Raw genomic sequence first — 20,822 nt, forward strand, 5'->3', positions numbered from 1 at the left:
TAAATGTAGCAAATCAAAACTCAGTGGGTAAAGAGGAGGTTGTAGATTGGATTCAAAGGTCATTGTCCAGCCCTATTGTTACTGCTAAATCGATTTAGGATTTGTGTGGCTTCAGCTGACCTTATCATGCACATACCTAGAGCAATTAGACAAAATATCCAGCACGTTGACTTGTGCCAATCAAGCAATTGTGGCAGTGACAAGAGTTCTTCAAATTGACTTGAGCAGTGCTTCTGCTTGTAACAGTTATGTATCAATATGCAGAAGCTGCTCAAAAGTGGTGTGGTCTTCAGGGTACATAAAACTCAGCAGGCCTCTGCTCAGCTCTGCTCAGCTCAGTGCCTGCATGGGAGTTCAGCCTACATTATAATTTCCCTTCTCTCAGTATGACCCCAATACATGGATTTGTGTTTAACTGAGAGGGGCACAAGAATACAAGGAAGAAGATGAGGAGGAAGAGGAGATTGGATTTATATCCCACCCTTCACTCGGAGTCTCAGAGCGGCTTACAATCTCCTTCCCTTCCTCTCCCCACAACAGACACCCTGTGAGGTAGTTGGGGCTGAAGGAGCTCTTAGAGAACGGCTCTGTGAAAACTGTGGCTGACCCAAGGTCACCCAGCTGGCTTTATGTGGAAGAGTGGGGAATCAAACCCGGTTCTCCCAGATTAGAGTTTGCACACTTAAGCACTACATCAAACTGGCTGTGAACAGTAAGCCACCATACAGGTAGTCGTTGGATTTCTATATGCCTGCCACGATTGCCAATGCCTCCTTATCTATTTGGGTGTAGTTGTGCTCAGCCTGGTTCAAGGTCCGAGAGTAATAAGCCACAGGAACCTCTCTCCCGTCCGGGAGTTGGTGGTCCAGGACAGTGCCCACTCCGTGTTATTAGCAAGTACATCACAAAGACTACATGGCAGGGCCGAGTCCCCCATTATATACATTTCCTGGAACAACCGTCTTCCTGGTCAGGTCCAATCCCGGCCAGTTAAACTTCCCGCCACTGATCGCCATAGGCAGGCTGCGTTCGTCCCTTCCAGGCACCGCCCACAGGTGCGCTGTGCTATACTTTCCGGGACGAACGCCAGACACAACACCCACCATGGCAGCTGAGACTCTATGTCCTCCAAGCTCTGGACCCACTCCCCTCCCCAGCTTCTGTTGCAGGGTCGGATAACATTTTGAGTTGCTAGAGCCATTCAGATTTCTAATGTCCTTACGTTACGTATCATTGGTGCAGAGGAAGGCATATCTATGGGAAATCTAGTAACCTGTACAATTTGGAAAGGTTTTGAGACACATGATCATAAAGGAGATTGTAGTTCACATGTAAAATTGTTGGCTGTTATTTGTTAATTTCTTTTCCTTGAGGAAATCAATTTTTTTGCAAACTCCGTTTTGACTTCTGGAGAAGAAAAAGGATTGTTTTGTGTGTGTGTTTTAAGGCAATCAGCAGTGTCTCTTTGCAGTGGGCACTCAAAGCCAGTTCCAAGAAGGTGACCTTCCCTTCAGTAACAGTTAACTGTGCTCCCTCATCAGCATTTGCAGAGACAGATATCCTGTAGGGAATCAAATTATTCTCCCCACCAATTGATTCGCTTTTAAAATTTCTATTTGACTTGAAGGGGGTTTTTTGTCCATGCTTCCCTGAGTGTCCTGAGAAGAAGCAATTGCCGGTAGAGAGGGAACGTAATTGAAAATATTGTTCCACATAGAATGCTTGTCCTTGGAAAATCTGTGCTTTTCTGCATTGGACCAGTTAAATCCAAACAAGCATACTGACTAATGACTCTGATGAGAATTCTGTAGCACCAATGGGTGGAAATAAATTATTCAGTCATTTGCTTCATGGAGTGTGCAGAATTATGCTGTCTGTATGTATGCATCTATAGGCAGATAGGTTTTCTATTTATGCTAGTACTGTAGTTCAAGCAGATTCTATTAAGTAACTATCAAGCATTCATCCTTTTGCTATACCTTGTACCTATGTAGTATTGTTATATCATCATTAATATTTGTATTTATTTGTATAACTCTGGCATATGTTAATGTGTTGTTGAAGGAGGAGGAGGAAGTTGGATTTACACCCTGCCCTTCACTACCCGAAGGCGCCTCAGAGCAGCTTACAATCTCCTCCTCTTCCTCTCCCCACAACAGACACTCTGTGAGGTAGGTGGAGCTGAGAGAGCTCTGAGAGAAACTGCTTTTGAGAGGAACAGCTCTGTGAGAACTTGTGATTGACTCAAAGTCACATCAGCAGGTGCATGTGAAGGAGTGGCATTCATGTGGAGGAGGGGGAACATTCTAGTGCAATGCAGGGAAATACACTGCTGAATTTTGACCAGGGAACGTCAGCAGTCAAGCCTTAAAATGATTGGAAGACCTTGAACCAGTCTTGCTCACTTTCACCAACCTCAGAGAGTTTTTGTGAGAATAACATGGGGAAGGATACGAATACTAACACCTACTCTTTAGGACATAGATAATAAAGAATTTAATTGTGCTTATGGTTGTCAACAGGCCTGAAAGTGGTGGGGGGGGGGGGGATGGCCCATCCTTTTAATATAGGCTTATGCTTTTCATGACATGGAAGTAAATATCCTATTACACCTTTATCAAAAGAACAGGACTTCTTTTTCTCCAGACAGCTGGTAGCCCTATTTATTTATTTAAAACAATTTTCTTCTGCCTTTCCACTCAATCAGCGGCCCCAAGGTGGTGAATATAAAAACATTTAAGCATGTGTACAATTAAAAACAACACACACAATTAGAAAATAATTCAATGAAGCCCCATAAACCCACAAGCAAACAATGCCAGAAAAAGGGAGGAGGGCTAATGACCATCAGATGGAACAAAAAAAGTCTTCACATGCTGGCAGGAGACACTGATGGAAGAAGACAGATGAATCTGGAGTGATATGGTGTTAGTTGAGCCCTTTAGGATGTCTTCCTACTTGCCAAGTGCCTTATCCACCGGGGTGATGAAAGACTCAAAGTAACAAGTGGGGCTTAAGAATGACATAAAATGTCAATGTACCTGGCCCATTACAGAGAAGTATTTTGTTTTCATTTGATGCAGTGGTCCCACAAATGTCTGGTAGTGGCTCTGCATCATCATCTGCCTGACTGGATGTGAACATTGCCAACAAGACTGGCATGGGGGAGGGGAGAGGAAAGCAGCTGTGGCACTGACCACATGATTCTGATTTCCTCCCATCCGCAGAGGGAAATGGGCACCAAGCCCTCATAAACAAGGGGAGCAGCCATATCTCACAGGCTGGCTTTGTAATGGCTTTCTGGCTCCCACAAGGCTTGGAAATGCAATCCAGTTAGGGTAAGCAATAATCAGCCTGGCAGAAGGCTCCATCAGAGGGTCTGTAGTAGCAAGATGACAGACTCAAATGAAATTTACTTGTGAGTAAGCAAGACAGACCTGTAGATTCCTCTCAGTCTGAACTTCCCTTATGACTTGGCCTTGTGAGTCCAGGTATTGAAGAGGAGTCTGATAGTTCATCCTAGGCACCCTTGAGACCAAACCTCAGGGTTAAACTCACTTTATATTTTTCTACAATGGATTACTCTAATTACATGCCAATTTTGAACCTTTTTTTGAGGGCTGGTTTTTGCCCCAAGGATCATACAGTCTAAATTCAATCCCACAGAAAGATGGAGCAGACTGATTTACAGCAGAGGTTTTGAACTTTGTTGGGCTGAGAGGCACTTACTGGTTTTGAAAACTGGCAGGGGGCACCACCACAAAGTATTTTGTGCTGCTGGCTGCAAAATGGTCACCATCTGTTTGGTTCTGTTGACTACATAATGGTTGCCAGGCAGCCAATAATAGACTGTTGGGAAGTTCCAAGCTAAGTGCCCTGTTATGATAGAATAGCTGTTTTTGAGTGGGTGCTCTCTGCAGATGTAATGGTGATTCTGCTTGGGGTATTCTGAAGCCCCTTGTGTTCCAGTGAGATGGAGGAAAGACAGCATGGTCTGTTCGATTTTGGAAACAGATACTTTGTGGCAGCAGGAAGAGGGCACTAGGGAATACATCGAAGGGTGCTGTTGTGCCTACAGGCACACCACTGAGAATCACCGATTTATAGCATAATATAGTGCATACTTGTTAGGAAGCATACTTACTATTTAAAAGTGCTTCCTTCTGAATAAATATGATTAGAATTACACTGCTGGAGAGACATTTTTAAAAAATGAAATGGTAGATTTCATAATGTTAATAATCTAAATGTCAAATTGAATCTATTTAGGATTTGCATATGTGTTACAAGACAAGATTCTCTATATTTAACTATTGGGAATTAAAATTTCAGATTATATGTCCTTTGTATAATTTTTCTTTGTTTGTTCCTGATGCTAGAACTTCTTGGATTGACTGGGTAATGAATACAAATGAGAAGGTATTGATGTGTAAGGCCCCTATGTTTTCTCTGCAAAAGGGAGCAACTGGCAGAAATCCATCTCACTATCTGTCACCCCCAACACCCTCTGTGTATGAGTCCTTGCCATGACTGACCTAGAAGGAGACCAGAATGTGGCCTGGAAATGTACACCAAACCAAGGTGGATAGAGCCACACAAAATGGTTCCTGACAGTAAAGAACAAGTCTGAACTTGCTATTTTGGGAGGTGCCTTTATAATAATAATAATAATAATAATAATAATAATAATAATAATAATAATAATAATAATAATAATAACTTTTATTTCTATCCCGCCCTCCCCGCCTAGGCGGCTCAGGGCGGCTAACAACAACTTACACGTTAACATAAATAATAAAACTTTGAATTTAACAATTAAAATTAAACATATAGAAACCAGTCAGTTAAGTTAAAATACATAATTTACGTTACACTATATATATATATATATATATATATATATATATATATATATATATATATATATATATATATATATATATATATATATATATATAAATATATCTGGCAGCAATAAAACTGTTATGGCGCTGGTTCTGCCAGTTTAGATAATCTTATAGATGGCGGTTCTTTGTACCAGGCAACTCAGCAGTCAGTGTCATTATAGGCTTGTCTAAAAAGGGCGGTCTTGCAGGCCCTGCGGAACTGGTCGAGGTTCCGCGGGGCCCGCACTTCCTCCGGAAGCTGGTTCCACAGTGCAGGTGCCGCAACTGAAAAGGCCCGTACTCTGGTGTTTTGGAGTTTGACCTCTCTCGGCCCAGGGATGGTCATTTTGTTTTTACCCACTGACCTCAGTGCCCTCTGGGGTTCATATGGGGAGAGACGTTCCCTTAGGTAGGCTGGTCCTCGGCCATATAGGGCTTTAAAGGTGATAACCAACACTTTGTACTGGACTCGGTAGATAATTGGTAGCCAGTGCAGTCCGCGCAGCCCCGGCCGTATGTGCTCCCATTTCGAGAGCCCCAATAGTAGCCTGGCCGACGCGTTCTGCACCAGCTGTAACTTCCGGGTCCGGCACAGAGGTAGCCCCAAGTAGAGGGCATTACAGTAGTCCAATCTTGAGGTGACCGTTGCATGGATCACTGTTGCGAGGTCGCGGCGTTCCAGGAAGGGGGCCAACTGCCTTGCCCGCTTCAGATGGAAGAATGCTGACTTGGCAGTGGCTGCTATCTGGGCCTCCGTTGATAATGAAGGCTCCAGTAAAACACCCAGACTTTTTACCTGGCCTCTGTCAGGCATCTGTCAGACTAATAGTCCCCCCCCCCAACCCCCCAAAAAGATATTTCTCTTTATAATAGAGCTCAGAGGAAAAAAGTCTCCTTCCTGATGCAAAATCCACCTGGTTCATTTCCTTTGAGAGCTAATATCCTCTGAAATATTAAGAGACCTCCCTTATGGGTAACTGATGGGATCCACAAAATAGGTCAGTATACTTTCTTATCTACAATGTTTCTGGTCCCCAAACCCCTTACAGCACACCGCACAGTCCCTGAAAGAATGGTATGAAACCCTTCCAGTACATTGTTCAATACAAAGCTGGTATCTACAACAGGGATATATGGAGCAGAGTTTATTTGGTGGTTTCTTTGAATCTCAAACACTTTTTTTAGCCTAATCCAGGTCAGAAACTGACCACCCACCATGGTTTTACAAAGATTATTTTCATAACATAGGTATTTAAAAAGAAAATCTCACACTGAACCTATTTCCTAGCCAGAGGAGGCATTTCAGTATTCTTTCATTGTGATTTATTTATTTAGTTTTCACTGAAGCTTGCAATAAATGACTGGTTGTTTTGGGAGTATTTGAATGGTTGTGACACTATCTATCTTACTTTCTCTAGATTCTAGCTAAGTGCCTCAGGTCCAGGGACATCTGCTTGATTGTCTTGATAACATGGATTTTGTCTCTTTCTTTCTCTTCATTCTGTCTTGGCTGGATCTGCAGGACTGATATGAGAATGCTTCAATTCACAGATGAAGGGCACCTTTAGAAATCGGAGCCAGATTCTCCACTTTTAAGTAATTATTTCAGGAAAAAAAATTCTTCAGCTCCAAACAGTCTCTTTCTTTATAACACACATATTCATCAGAAATAAGCACATAGGCAGAAAAAGGGAAAGAACCAGTGTCATATAGTGGTTAGAAAATCAGATGGAGTCTGGGAGACCAGGGTTTCAACCCCCTTTCAGTAATGAAGCTCATGTAGGGACCCTGAGCTAGTCATTCTGGGGGTAGTTGTGAGGAGGGCTGCTGGGGGTGAAGAATTCCATGCTCCAGCCCCCCCCCCATCAGCTGGATGTCAAGAGGCCTTCCAGGTAGCGGAGGAGGCCTAGGAGGCCTAGGCCAGCATCTCAACAACCTCACAGGCAACATCACTTCCAGTGACACAACTGCAGGATGCTCTGTGGGTGGGCAAAATTCAACATTTAAGTTAATAAAAAAATAACCATAATTACATAAAATATTCATGTATCAAGAAGAAAATCCCCTTTTGACTAAAGTTCTCTGAGAAGTTGTGTTATTCTTCCAAGATTTATTCTGGAGAGGTTGGTTTAAGTGAAGTTTCAATGGCATCCTGAGGTAGATAGTTGAGTTTGGCCCAAGACCAAGGAGACTTGTTCTGAAATCTTGTAAGCTTGTTACTCTGCTTGAATCTGTTGTCAACTTATTTGAACAAATCACTGCTTCCATGAGCTCAAGTGAATAAGCATGTTTGCTGATACCCCAACAGCATTTCTTTTTATTTGAGCAAATAATCTGAACTAGTTCTTAGTCTCAGTTCTGCTATGTTTAAAAAGAATAACCTATCTAGCCATTCAGACTTTTTGTAAGCTGTCATGAGCAGGGCATTTTTTTTAGAGAAAGCCCAGCAGGAACTCATTTGCTTATTAGACCACACCCCCTGACAGCACCATTGTTTCACATGGGGCTTTTTTTGTAGAAAAAGCCCAGTAGAAGCTCATTTGCATATTAGACCACATCCTCTGATGCCAAGCCAGCCGGAAATGTGTTCCTATGCATTCCTGCTCAAAAAAAGTCTTGGCCATAAGTCAGTTTACATGTGATATCAAGGTTTATGGAAAGAATATCAAAGTGGGGGGAGCACATTTTTCTTAAAAAGGGCTTTTTTTCTTCTTTTTTGTAGCAGGAACTCCTTTACATATTAGCCCAAGAGCTTACAGGGCTCTTAGTACAGGACCTACTGTAAGCTCCAGGAGGATTGGTTACATCAGGGGTGTGTGGCCTAATATGCAAAGGAGTTCCTTCTACAAAAAAAAGCCCTATGTGCATATAAGGATTACAGCAAGACAGGAAGGGGTTATTATTTAATCATAAACTGTGCGATATTTACTATCACAGAGATTTCAGTAGTTACAAACATTTCAAAAAACTATTAACCAACCCCTTGTAGTTAAGAGTCTCAGAGTATCTTTCTCTCCAGTTCAAAAGGTTGTGCATTTGCCATCTGTGGAGCTGTGATTTCTCCCCCTCTAACTATTCATTTTTCTCACAGTAGGAAGACCAAGATTTTTATCACTTACTTGATCACCTTGGGCTGCATCCAAAGCATATTCCAAAAGCATTTCACTGTCCCCCAGATCATAAGTGAATTAAGAGTTCTAGATGCCTACTAAGTCTGGAGACTCAACAGTTGTTTAGATACACTTCACATATCACAACCACTTTTTCAAAAAGCTATGTTTAGTTGATATTTTTTAACGCATTGTTAATTAATGTTAGAGACTGCTGGACATGTTTGACATGACAGCATGTATGTGGGAGTACTGGATGTACTTTGGGCTATAATTAAGGAAGTAGCTTTCTCCACCATCTTCCTGGTGTCAGTATGTTTCTATAAACTTTGGTCTGTACTGTTTCACGCCAGTGGCTAATTTACAGCCAAGCCAATGTTCCTGGCTATGTGGAGAAATCTGCACAATGTATATTACACAAAGATGGCAAATACAGAGCCCAGGAGTGTCATTTATTCCTCTCAGTTTACTGTTCATTTCTTGCATCAGCTTCAGATTCCTGTTACTCACAGCAGGGGAGCACTATCTGAGGTTCACCATGCCAAACACAGCTCATGAGCCCTGTAGAGAAGCCCATCAGGGGATCTTCTGGTTTTGCTACCTACCTAGGACTGCAGAAAACAGGGAAAGGGAGAATTGTCAAGCACCTGTCCGCCTACGACACATGCCTGACAGGCTACATACAGCTTAATGTGCTGCAAGTTGTACAAGCCTGGTTTAAAGGCTGTTCCTTATTCCACTTTAAGTGCATCTATTTATATTCATGTCCAGGCTTCTTGGCTCCCCATTTTTCTTTCTTCCTTGTAGTTTCTCAAATACGTGCTCTTCAATGCACCCTTCTGGGTTACAAATGGAGAAAATAATCAGTGCAAGGTGCACACTGGCAGGATTGTTCTCTTGTTGTATTGTACAATATGTAAAGCTGCCTCGTGTCCAGTCATACTATTGTATTGTTAGAGCAACAAGTCTTCAGGATCTCAGGCAGAAAACAGGTCTTCCACAACATGTGCTGTCTGATGTTTTGTTGTACCTGAAGATACCAGAAATTGAACCTGGAACATTCTGCAAGCCAATGTGGACCTCTGCAGAAGAACCATTGCCCTGCCTATGCTTTTACAAATAGGGCTTCTTGTTTGCTGAATAGGAGAAACATCTGAGGGTGGAAAGACAAACTTCCTGATTCCTTGATACCCAGGGGTCATTTTGTAGGAAAAAAAGATGGTGGAGCTCATCCAGGGATTGTTATGCAGCTGCACCTACTATTCATTGAACAAGGTGAGCAGAAGGAGGTGTAACTGTCAGAAAGGTTCAGGAGCTGCATTCCTGTGAGCTCCTGCTGAATCCGAGGTTTGTTGATACCTGAAGTACTCCTCCATTATATGAATGGAATTGGTCTTGTAGGTGGGACACGGATCCTGGACACCATTTTTTAATATGTCTTTAAACAGTTAGGTAGCATATGGAAAGTATCCATCTAGACATGTAGGAATATTTGATCCTGAAGAAAGTCCTTATGCGATTCATGATGCTTAGAAGTCAATTTGTGTTTTGATGCCTAGTTAATACTTGAGTAAAGGGGTTAAGCAAAACAGTAAACTTCTTAGAGACTGACTTCCTGCTGATAAGAATGACAGTATTGAATCACTCCTGATTATCAAGAATTTATGGAGTGCAGTGTTAGAGTTCCCCCCAGCAAGTATTCCAGCAAAGTGGAACTTATTATTTATAACTGAATTTTTGAGCTCATAGAGAACACATTACATTAAACAGTATGTCGCCATGCTTGTGGTGTTATTTTTCAGGCTGCATGAATTGTCTGTGATGTTGTATATTTTCCTCTGAACAACAAAGAAAGTTTCCCCCTATGACAAACTCTTTTTCTCATTCGCTGTTGCACATTGCAGGAGTGGGCACGAACCTAAATTCATTACAAAAATTGCCCATTTCATGGTATGTGAACCGTAGTTCATGTGATCATGTCTTCCATGAACTGCCACATTTTTTATGGAGGTTCATGAAGTTCATGTCAGTAGTTCATGAGGCAGACATGCTGGCACTGATCAATTAATTGTCAAAGCAATGGGGGGGTGGACTTCTGGAGCTCTTTTGGATCTCTTGAAATGCCAATAGTGGCTCTCCAAAGTTAAACAGGATGCATGGCTGTCAACAAGAGAGCTCCCGTATCCCCAGCTCACACAGAGCTGTTTTTACTTGACAGCAGGCAGTTAGTCAGAAAGGGAGTTAGAGGAAAAGAGAGGTCCTGCCTACATTGCAGGAGCTCCACATTATGGAGAGCAATGCTGCCCTTAGATGGGCAGCACTTTGCAGCAGACTTCTGGAGTAACCAGCAGCATGGCTACCTCTCCCTCACAGCCCACTGGTGGCAACTGGAGAACTTCTGGACTGCCAGGGAAAGATCAGGGTACCAGTAGGAGGGGACAGTCCTGCTGCTGGGCTACAAAGTCATGGACGCCGGTGCCAACATTCTGGCTGCAGTGAAGACTGTGAGCCTCAAGGACATCGTCTGCCTGGAACACACCCTGAAACTGGTGGTGAGGGATACTGTCAGGCTGGAGAGCAGTGTCAAGCCCACCTGGGATGCAGCCACACTTGAGATGTGCTCCTTGTTGGAGACCTGCTGATGCCTAGCTGCCCACTTCTCTCACAGTGTCAAGTCTCCCCACCAGCTTCATGAAAGATAGGCGGAAGAGGGAGCAGATGTTCTCCCACCTGGAACACATTCTCAGCCACCACTGCTCACACCTGGACCCAGCCATGATGATGAGTTGGCATTCTTTAAGGTCAGCCTTCATCTGCTGGGGTATCCCTCTCTGAACTTTGGGGCACAAAAATTCAGAACCCCTGTCTCCTCCCTTTTCCCACATCCGCCTCTTCATGATTTCTGCCCTCCCCCAAGAATTGGTGCTTCTAGCTTTCCCCTGTCCATGCATGCCTTTCACCATATCTGTTTTCCCCAAGAATTGTTACTTCCAGCTTTGCCCTGTCCACTTCTGCCTCCTCACAACTTACTTTCCACCAAGAACTGTCATTTCCAGCCTCACCCTGTCCATGTCTGCCTCCTCATGACTTGTGTCCCTCTAAGAATAGGCACTTCTAGCCCCCCCCCTCATTCACACAACTCTTCATCATATCTGTCCCTCCAAGAAATGGTACTTCCAGCCTCCTCTCTTCATCCATTTTTTTCATGATTACAGTCCCTCCCCCCCCCAAAAAAATCCGTGCTTCCAGCCGCCTCTCATCCACATCAACACATCTCCAGCTTGCCTCCCTCAGTGAGGACATTGTGGCTGTAGGTAAGCATTCATTGTGGCTGTAGGTAAGCATTCAACCTCCTCGAAGTTTGGGTTCACACACCTGCCTCTGCCAGGGGGTGGGTAGGCGGGACTAACAGACAACCCCAAAAATATCCATTTAATAACAAAACACCTACCTCACACCTAATGGACCAATATCTACCTTATAGCACAACACCCACATCATGAACCAAGATCTACCTCACAATGCAACTTCCACCTCATGAACCAAGATTATCTCATAGCGTAACACTAACATGATGAACCAAGTCTACCTCATAGCACAAAAACTACAGACATCCACCTATGCAAACCTATACAAATGTCTACCTCGTCAAACATCCACGTGTACAAGTAGGGTTGCCAAGTCTGAATCAAGAAATATCTGGGGACTTTGGGGGTGAAAACAGGAGACTTTGAGTGTGGACCCAGGAAACATTAGGGGTGAAGCCAGGAGCAAGGTTGTGACAAGCATAATTGAACTCCAAAGGTCCAATCTTTTTGAAACTTGGCTGGTTTGGCCTCCAAACCAGGGGTTCCCCTGCCTCCAAACTAGGGGATCCCCTGCCCCTACCTGGGGATGAGATGAACACAGTAAAGTGGGGAAACAGGGGAGATCTTGTTCTACAAAAAAGTCAATTTCAGGGAAATTTACAAGACTGTGCTGTAGTTGCTCAATGCAAAGATTTTTTTCAAAGACTAACTATTAAAGGAATATCTCATACTATTTTATAACATATAATGTATATATCCAAAATTATAAATCAAAATTATAATGGAGCATTTGCCATTTTTCATCATGAAAGAGTCCATGTTGAGTAAAGACTTCAAAGAGTGCAAAGTCCTAGTAGGTGCGTGACCTCTCCTGCTGGATGATGATGTTGCCAGCCATGTCAAAAGCTACTTTGCAGTACAATGAAGACTCAATGCATGAGGCAATGTCTTTATAACAAAGTGTCAATGATAACACATTTCCTAGGTTTAAAAAGCCATGTTTCAGTTGTAGACCTTTGTCTTGAGTAATTCACTTCATATTATGCTGTTAGCCGCCCTGAGTCTGCTTGCGGAGAGGGCGGGATAGAAATTTAATGTAATAAATAAATAATATTATCTGGAACCAATGCTCACAACAGTATGCACGCAACTAGTCAGTTTCTTTATTTGGCATTAGTGGTTCTCTTTATTTGGCATTAGCGGAGAACCACTAATGCCAAATAAAGAAACTGACTAGTCGTGTGCATATTGTGCTAGTAAATAAAACAAAAAGCTTAGAAGATAAGTGGTTGGACTTGAACCTTCCTCTCTGGTATGCATATTTTTTTCCCTCAAGGAACTTTATTGCATAAAACTTTTTTTTAAATCTTATTTCTCATTTGCAGTTGGAAGTGATACTGTCCATAACATTTTCTCATCCTGCCAGCCTCAACGCACATATGGATTTCAGAGGCACACTTGTCTTTCTCTAGATTTGTACTCAATACGTTGAATTTATGAGAGGAAGATTAGCAACTCTTACGTTTTATATTGTCATTCAAATAATCCATGGACACCCAGTTTAATAATTTACCACCCCAACTTAATTAGACACTTTAAATAGGGAATCAGCTCTTGGTAGTTTACCTGATACTTTTTTGTTTAGTTACGATAGCTAATCAATGAGTTGTAATTATTTTCCAATTTAGGAGAGAAGTGGCTAGAAACGGACAGAGTTGCAATTACTGTCACTTGCAGACTCCTAAGAGAATTTTGCTAGCCAATCACAAGGAGAGCATAGCTCAAAATTCAGTTTATCTGACTTGATTTGCTAACGATAATCTATATTGTGATTTTTTGGGGGACTAAACGTACCACATCTTTAACTTGTCAGATATGATTTCAGATTTCTGTGTGGTATTACAAGGCTGTATAATTTCACCTTAAAGATTATGGCAGTGTTTAAGGAAAGATAATTGCTATAGTAAAGCCTTGCCAACATTTGAAGAAATGTAGGTTTTGAATTTTGCTGGGAACCACTCATTATAGATTAAAAATTGCTAGTGAGCAGTTAAAACGTGCAGATGTCTTTTCATAGTTGAGACACATTTCATTGGTAGTGAACTGGGGAAAAAAGTTTTTTTTTTTGTTTTTTTAAAAAACAAACCCCAGACCCCAATTCAGATCTGGGATTTTTCAGAAATCCTGATTTTTTTTCAGGTCTGATAAACCCAAGAAAGAAGAAAAAGAGGAGAGATGCACACCAGAAGTTATGCCTATGCAAAGCTTTTTTTTTTTTTTTTTTGTAGCAGGAACTCCTTTGCTTATTAGGCCACACACCCCTAATGTAGCCAGACCGCCAAGAGCTAACAGGGCCTACTGTAAGCTCCAAGAGAATTGGCTACATCAGGGGTGTGTGGCCTAATATGCAAAGGAGTTCCTGCTACAAAAAAAGGTCCTGTCCCTATGAAGAACAGTCTGCTCCCCACAGGCATAGCTGATCCTGAGTTGACTTTTCTTGCAGCCTAGGTTAAACTGGGCTGCAAAAGAAACCAATGCCAAGCTGAAGGGGACAGGAAGCTCTGAGCTCCTGCCACCCCAGCCAATAATCCGCTGACATCTCTTGCAGCTTGGCTTAAATTGAGGTGCAAGAGGATCCAGCCCCAGCTGAGATGTCATGGAGTTCTCAGCTCCCACTGACACCAGCTAATCCTCTCTTGCAGCTCAGTTTAAATTGAGCTGCAAGAGGAGCCAGCCCCAGCTGAGGCTGATCCCAGGCTGATTTCTCTTGCAGCCCCGTTGAAACTGAAGTGTCTCAGCTAACTATCTCTATGTAGGCACGGGGGGAAAACAAATCTTTCTGTATGGATGAGGTAACACAGTCTTGCAAACTTCAGAAACTGACATTAGGAGAACTCCAGGGGGTAGCCATGTTAGTCTGTTTTAGCAAAGACAAGCAGGGGTCCATTAACACCTGAGAAATGTAACAAAATTCATTCCAGCAGAAGTTTTCATGGGTCAGGACTCACTTAACTGGTTCACTTTAGTGTATGGCCTATGGACTGTTAAACAATAAACTTGAACTTAACTAGTTCACTTCATTAGTTGCCTCATTAGTCCCTCCATGGCAATTACGATTACACTTGAAGTTAAAGAACAGAGCAGGGATTGGGAAAGAGTGACAAGGAGAGGCCAGGTTCCTAGAACTCTGGGTATAAACAAACTAGGCAATTGCCTAGGGCGCCGGTCCTCTGGGGACACTCCATGTTACTCGAGTCGGTGACATTATCGGTGGTGGTGAATTTAGTCTTGCCTAGGTTGCCAGGCAATCTAGGCCATCCCTGGGTATAAATACAACTGTCTGTGTCAGTGTGGGGCTTGTGGGTGCCATGGCACCCAGAGATACCATTCCTAATGCCAAAAAGGTGCTTTTTGAAAGAGGGTAGGGCCAGGTGGAGCTTTTGCCCAGGAGGGGCTCTGATTGGCTCTTGAGATTTTTTATACGTTGCTTCTGCAACAGCTGCCCCCACAGCACAAGGATGTTCACTGTGTTGGGGTGTGTATATGCAAGAAAATCTGTTCATTTTAAAAGGCATCCTATTAAACAGAGCTTCGGTCTGAACTGTTGAAGATTTACTGTTACAGTTATGCATGACTTCACTCTCTGACATTTTGTGGTTGGCTTAGTCTCCTGTAGCAGCCATTTTGTAGTTGGCTCTGTCTCCCGCGATAGTCATTTGGTTGCCGTGTCAACCACCCTGTGTCAGAATTCCAAAGGTGCCTGCAGGTTCAAAAAGGTCCAGGGCCCTAGTCTAATGGGTGTACACTTCATGAATCTGATGAAACAAGTTGTGTGACCTACAAACACTGATGTTGTTAGTCTTCAAGGCTCCTGTTGAATTTTGACCATATGAGAGGTTCACACTTCTGCAAGTTATGTTTATTGCAGTGGTGTATATGCAAAACCTTCAAGTAGCTCATTCCTGAAGCCAAGCCCTTAGGGATGCCAGATCTCCTGCTGTGAAGCATCCTGCTACAGCTCTGGTGGCCAGAGGGAGAATAACTTAACCCACTGTTGACATGATGCTGTGACGGAAACCTGGAAGTAACATCACACCACTCTAGGTATTTCTGGAAACTTTAGGGTTACCATTAATTTTTCTCCCTCTAACAGCACTCAAATGTCCCTGTCCCCCATCTCTTGCTTGGTGCTAGCCATCAACTGGAAACCCTACAAGCCCTGATAATTTTCCATTTTAATTGCCTTTTGAATTTTCCATTTTAATTGCCTAGCTTGTTACAGTGCTTTGCTGATGTAAAGTTTGTGTTAGCATTGGGAGGCTACAGCCACTCGGACAGAAGATGAAGTGGTAACCAACCTCCTTCCCCCAAACTCCTGCATCCTGTTCCTTCCCACTGCTGTAGCTGAAGGCTGTTGCTTTTGTTCTAGCGCAAAAGGAAGGGCCAGGTGTTAGCCCTGGAGTGAAGGAGCCTGGGATCAGAGTACATGGTGATCTGCAGACAGCATCAGTTGTAGTTTAAACAGTATGGCAGTTATCTCCTGATCTGTCTGGTGTGTTTGTTACACTGTCTGCATTTGGCAACTTAGGACAGACTCCAGACAGAACAATTGGCACTCAGTTTTAATACATTAATGGTGTAGTAAATGTAAAAGCTGACTTTTATAAATGGCGCCTTCTATTCTACAGATTATTTGCCAGCCTACCTTTGATTAAATTGTGTCTCGCAAAATATAATCAGGTGCCTGTTATGGCCACTTTTGTGCTGAGGTATATAGCTTATCATTTTTTATGGCTTGCTTACCCATCACTGTTCATTACAAGTGACAAATTCTGGGTCAACAGAAATATCCTGAATAATTTATATGCTCAATTTCATTTTGGTTAATAGAACTGCATGCCACCATACCTTTTTCTTTTCTTTTTTGGGTAAATTAATAAGGATCTTCATTATTGGTCTTTGGAGTATTATTTTTCTCTCTTCACTGTTAGTTTATTTTTTTCAAATGTTGCTCAAATGTAATTTAAAAATCTACTAGCTGGTTTCTATAAAAAGTTGTATTCTGTGTAGCGCTTGCCACGTTAGAAGGACAGATTTGTTTTGAATGCAGGTGCAATTGGACAGAATACATTTTCTGGTGTGTAACAATGAGAGCAAATCATGCTGAGAAAAGAAAAATTCCCTGTCTAGAATAGAGTTAATGCCAGGAACTTGAAACAGATTGTTTTCAGATATGACCACAATTTAGGCTTGCAAACTTCTCAGCTGGCCTTTTCATCAGTGCCTCCAAAAGGGATTTGATATGGCAGAACGAAAAGAGGATGTTATGGAGATAAACAGCCTCATCTGCTAGTATCAGATTGACCAGCCATTATTTAAGGCACAGCTGCAGAGACTAGTTGAAAAGCTAGCTGTCTTAACACAACATATTTTTTAAGCTGGCCATAGTTAAGCCTAAAACTACTGAATTCAGTAGGCCTAAGAAGGCAGATTTGGTCCTGGATGTGGTTAACATTTAGCCAATGTAACACAATAATTTCTTGGCAGAAGAAGCAATTCACATTGAGAAAAGGGTTTCCATTCAACTCCTGAGTAATTTATTGCTCCATCTTCCCAAACTGGCTGCTCCATTCTAACACATCTAGTGGGGTACGTGGAAGTGTTTGCATTGTGCGCATAGTGGCCAGTACTTTTTACTGGTCCTGACCCTGTTTAGTCTAAACAGATGATATCCTGACATGGAGATAAAGTGGTGGGCAAAGCCTTGTGATAGCTGCTCGTGCAGTGGCAGCCTCTGCTAGACTCCAGTGCAGAGGCCAAAACTTAAACTGTTTACTGCCAAAATGTCCTTCTGATCTTTTTTTCTGAGACAAGAGTTCCCAAGGTGGTACTTGTCATACTGCCCAGTGACACTGTTCCTGGTGAAACTGGGCTTGGCAATGTGGGGTTCTTGCCCAGCAGGGCTTTTGATTGGCCATTGGAGATTTGATTGGCTGTGTGGCTAGTTTTTTTTTTTTTTAAATGTTGCTTTGGCAGTAGCTGCCTGGAGGTAAGCCATGGGATCCATTTTGTGCCTGTGCCTACCACATGGTGTTAGGATTCCAAAGATGCCTGTGGACTGAAAAGGGTTGGGGACCCCTGCTCTAAGATTTCACTGGATGGTGTTCTTGTTGTTCCCAAAGGGATGCTCTTTTGGTGGTTCCATTATATCTTTTCCTGATATTGAGGGTAGAGTCATCTGATGCTTTCCCAAAACACAGGCAGTGCCCGAGGGGGCAAGAGCCCTCTTCAGCTGATTTATCCAAGCTGAACATGAATGTATTTACATACAGTATTTCTTACCTACCCTTTTCATTGAGACCCAAGGTGGATTACAGTAATATATGAACAATGCAAAGAGAGAGAGAGAGAGAGACCAGAAGAATATATACAATGAACAATGCCGTCTTTATTTTTTATTTTTTTTATTCTCATCCACTTGAACTTTATTTCAATTACCCTGGCATAGCACTTAAAACAAATGGCATTAAGCAGGAACAGATGGAGAAAGCAGACTGCCCTTGAAGCCGTTACAAAAAAGGAAACAGACACAGGGCAGAGGAAGAGGAGAAAGAAAAAGAACATGGAAAACAAGTTAAGAAGCACTTGAGGTTCCACCACCCACAGGAAAGGGTCTCCGCAGCATCCACAGGGAGCCCACAAGGAATCCGGTTCCAATCGAGTTTCAAAACAAGACCCATCCAACACAACCAGCTGCCAAGAACCACCCTTCAGAAAGAGCTGGCTTCGAGGGCCACTGCAAAATTCCATTTATTGCTACACAAAGAAAGTCTTGCCCCGGCTTCTCTTTAAGAGAGCAGCTCTCCAGTGCAACAGCAGCCTTGGTACTCCTTGGCCTCCCGTTTTCAGTCCCTGGTCAAGCAAGAACGAGGTTAGGGCTTTGGCCTAGCCATGGTGGAGCAAAGAGGAAGCATGCCTTCTGCCAAAGACCCCGGGTACTTACGCATCTTCTACCACAGGTTGATATCCTCGCCTGCAGAGTCCATCCAATCTGCCATCTGGCCACTACTCATTCCATTTCCAACTCCCAGCTGGACTCCTCCCAGGAAGTCATTGCTGGACAAGGGCTCTCGGTCCCACACAGGAAGCTCCAGACAGATGTGGGGCAGTTCTTCTGCAATGACATTGTTGTAGACAAATATATGGTTGTAGTGGGGATTTAGACTCTTCTTTACAACTGGCGTCTTCCTTTTGGTGGTCCTGTTCCACAAGGAAAGCAAGTACCCTTTGACAAAGCTGTCAGACGTTCCCCCAGATTCGACTACTGTCAAGTTCTTGGCCTCTTTGATCCAGACCTGAAGTTTGCCTTTTCTTCCATTCCCTGGACTGGCATGCTTAACAGTTGGGATGTATTTTAAGGAAACCACTAGTTCGCCTTTATATTGAGGAGAGGTAGCTGAGTCAAAACCATCCTTGCCATGCAGCGGGAGACACTCCTCCAACTGGTTCTCGAAATTCCAGGAGGCCATCGGAACCTCTGCCTCTCCCAAGAACATATTTCGGCCAAAGCAATCATGATGCCAGACAGAGAACTGCAGAGTCTGGGTCATCAGGAGGGATTTGTTGATCTCATACTTTAACATTGTACAGGGGGTTGACAGTGCTCCGTTTGATGGTGGTCTTGTGCTTCCCTTGTCGGGATTTGTCCAGAAGAAGGTACATCTTCACATACAGGTTGGAGCGCTTCTTGGCCTCATTGGTGTGGGCCAGGTGGTGGCATTCCTTCACGTGGATGAACAGGGTCTCCACTTTCAGCTCGCAGCTCAGGGAGAAAGCGATCTCCCTCATAACAAGGATGTTCCCAGAGTGCTCAAGGACACACTGCTGCGCATGCTGCTTCTGGCTGTCCGCCGGTGGTAGATCTCTACCAGGCTGTCGATATCTTCTTCCTCCTCCTCCTCCATTTCAATGTTGAGGCTTCTGTCTCCGAGAGATGCACTCTCACTGGTGGGCACCTCCGGTCGCAGGTCGATCACTGATTTGGTGTATGCTGCAGATCTCTGACTTCTCCTGGGATTCTTCTTGAATAACGTTTCACTCTCATCAGCTGAAGCAGTACTGTGGCTCCCCAGGTGAATTTCGCTGTCTGAATCGGAAGGAAGGCCCTCTCTGGAGCAGACAGGGACAGTCAAGCTGGATGCGTTGGACCCTGAAGGACTGAGGGTTTTCGTTTTCTCTTGCCTGGGGCTGGCTGCTGTGGGAGGAGAGGCAGGATGGTACCCATCCAGACTCATGTTCTCAGTCAATTCTGTGTCACTTTTGGCATCCTGTGGCTTCACAGAGTTGGAGGTCAAGCTGGGTTCCTTGTGGTGCTGCTGGGGGCGCTTTTGCCTGGCTTTAGAATCACTGAGCTGGGCTTTCTGAAGTAGGACTTTCCCCACTGTCTCCCTTTTGTTCACTTGTGGTTTGCGTTGCAGTCTTTATTTAAAATATTTATATCCAGCCTTTCCACAATGCCCAAAGCGGTTTATACAGGGCTTTTTTTGGTAGCAGGAACTCCTTTGCATATTAGGCTACCCCCCCCCCCAATAGCCAATTATGCAAGAGCTTACAGTAGGCACTGTACTAAGTGTCCTATGAGCTCTTGGAGGATTGGCTAAATCAGGGGTGTGTGGCATAATATGCATAGGAGTTCTTGCTACAAAAAAGCCCTGGGCTTATATAATATAAACATATAGAATTAAAAACATAGGTGAAAGATATAAATCAAGTTAAAAACTGCAACTCCTGCAACACATATTACCAGACATTAACTTCCTCTAGAAGGACATCAGAATAATTCTTCTTTGTACCTTTTATGAAAATGAGAGCTTGGAAGCTTTCCTTACCACATCAGATAGGCTGTTCCAAAGTGTGGGCATAGCCACTAAAAATGAATATGTAACACGTGGGCAGGGTTTCGACACAGCCCACTGCCCAATAGAGAAAGTTTTTGAATACCCCTGCAGAATGTGAACACAGCACTGATCTTTGTATGAATTAAACACTGTTAATAGACTTTGACCCTGTAATGGGGGGGGGGGGTCTAGCAGTAATGGGGAATGCTGCTTTTTTGAACATTACCAATTGTAGGGGTAGACCTTACATGCATACAGTTTGCATTCCACACTCCTATTCCATGTTCACTATGCTTGCATTCCAGCAATCACAGGTAGGTGCTGTGCTTTCCATCCTAGATATGTTCTCTGAAGATGAGTAGTATGCATTACAAAACTAAAAAAAAGGTAAAGGTAGTCCCCTGTGCAAGCACCAGTCGTTTCTGACTCTGGGGTGACGTCGCATCATGACATTTTCATGGCAGACCTTTTTACGTGGTGGTTTGCCATTGCCTTCCCCAGTCATCTACACTTTCCCCCCAGAAAGCTGGGTACTCATTTTACTGACCTCGGAAGGATGGAAGGCTGAGTCAACCTGGAGCCAGCTACCTAAACCCAGCATCTACCAGGATCAAACTCAGG

The 20,822-nt window shown here is 43.4% G+C and overlaps 1 pseudogene; it reads right to left on the minus strand.

The window, feature by feature from the left end:
* Window positions 1-18,134: 18,134 nt before the first annotated feature.
* LOC132573572 (synaptotagmin-like protein 4) lies at window positions 18,135-19,769 on the minus strand (annotated as a pseudogene).
* Window positions 19,770-20,822: the final 1,053 nt, after the last annotated feature.

This window comes from Heteronotia binoei, chromosome 6 (genome assembly GCF_032191835.1).
Source record: "Heteronotia binoei isolate CCM8104 ecotype False Entrance Well chromosome 6, APGP_CSIRO_Hbin_v1, whole genome shotgun sequence".
NCBI lineage: Eukaryota > Metazoa > Chordata > Lepidosauria > Squamata > Gekkonidae > Heteronotia > Heteronotia binoei.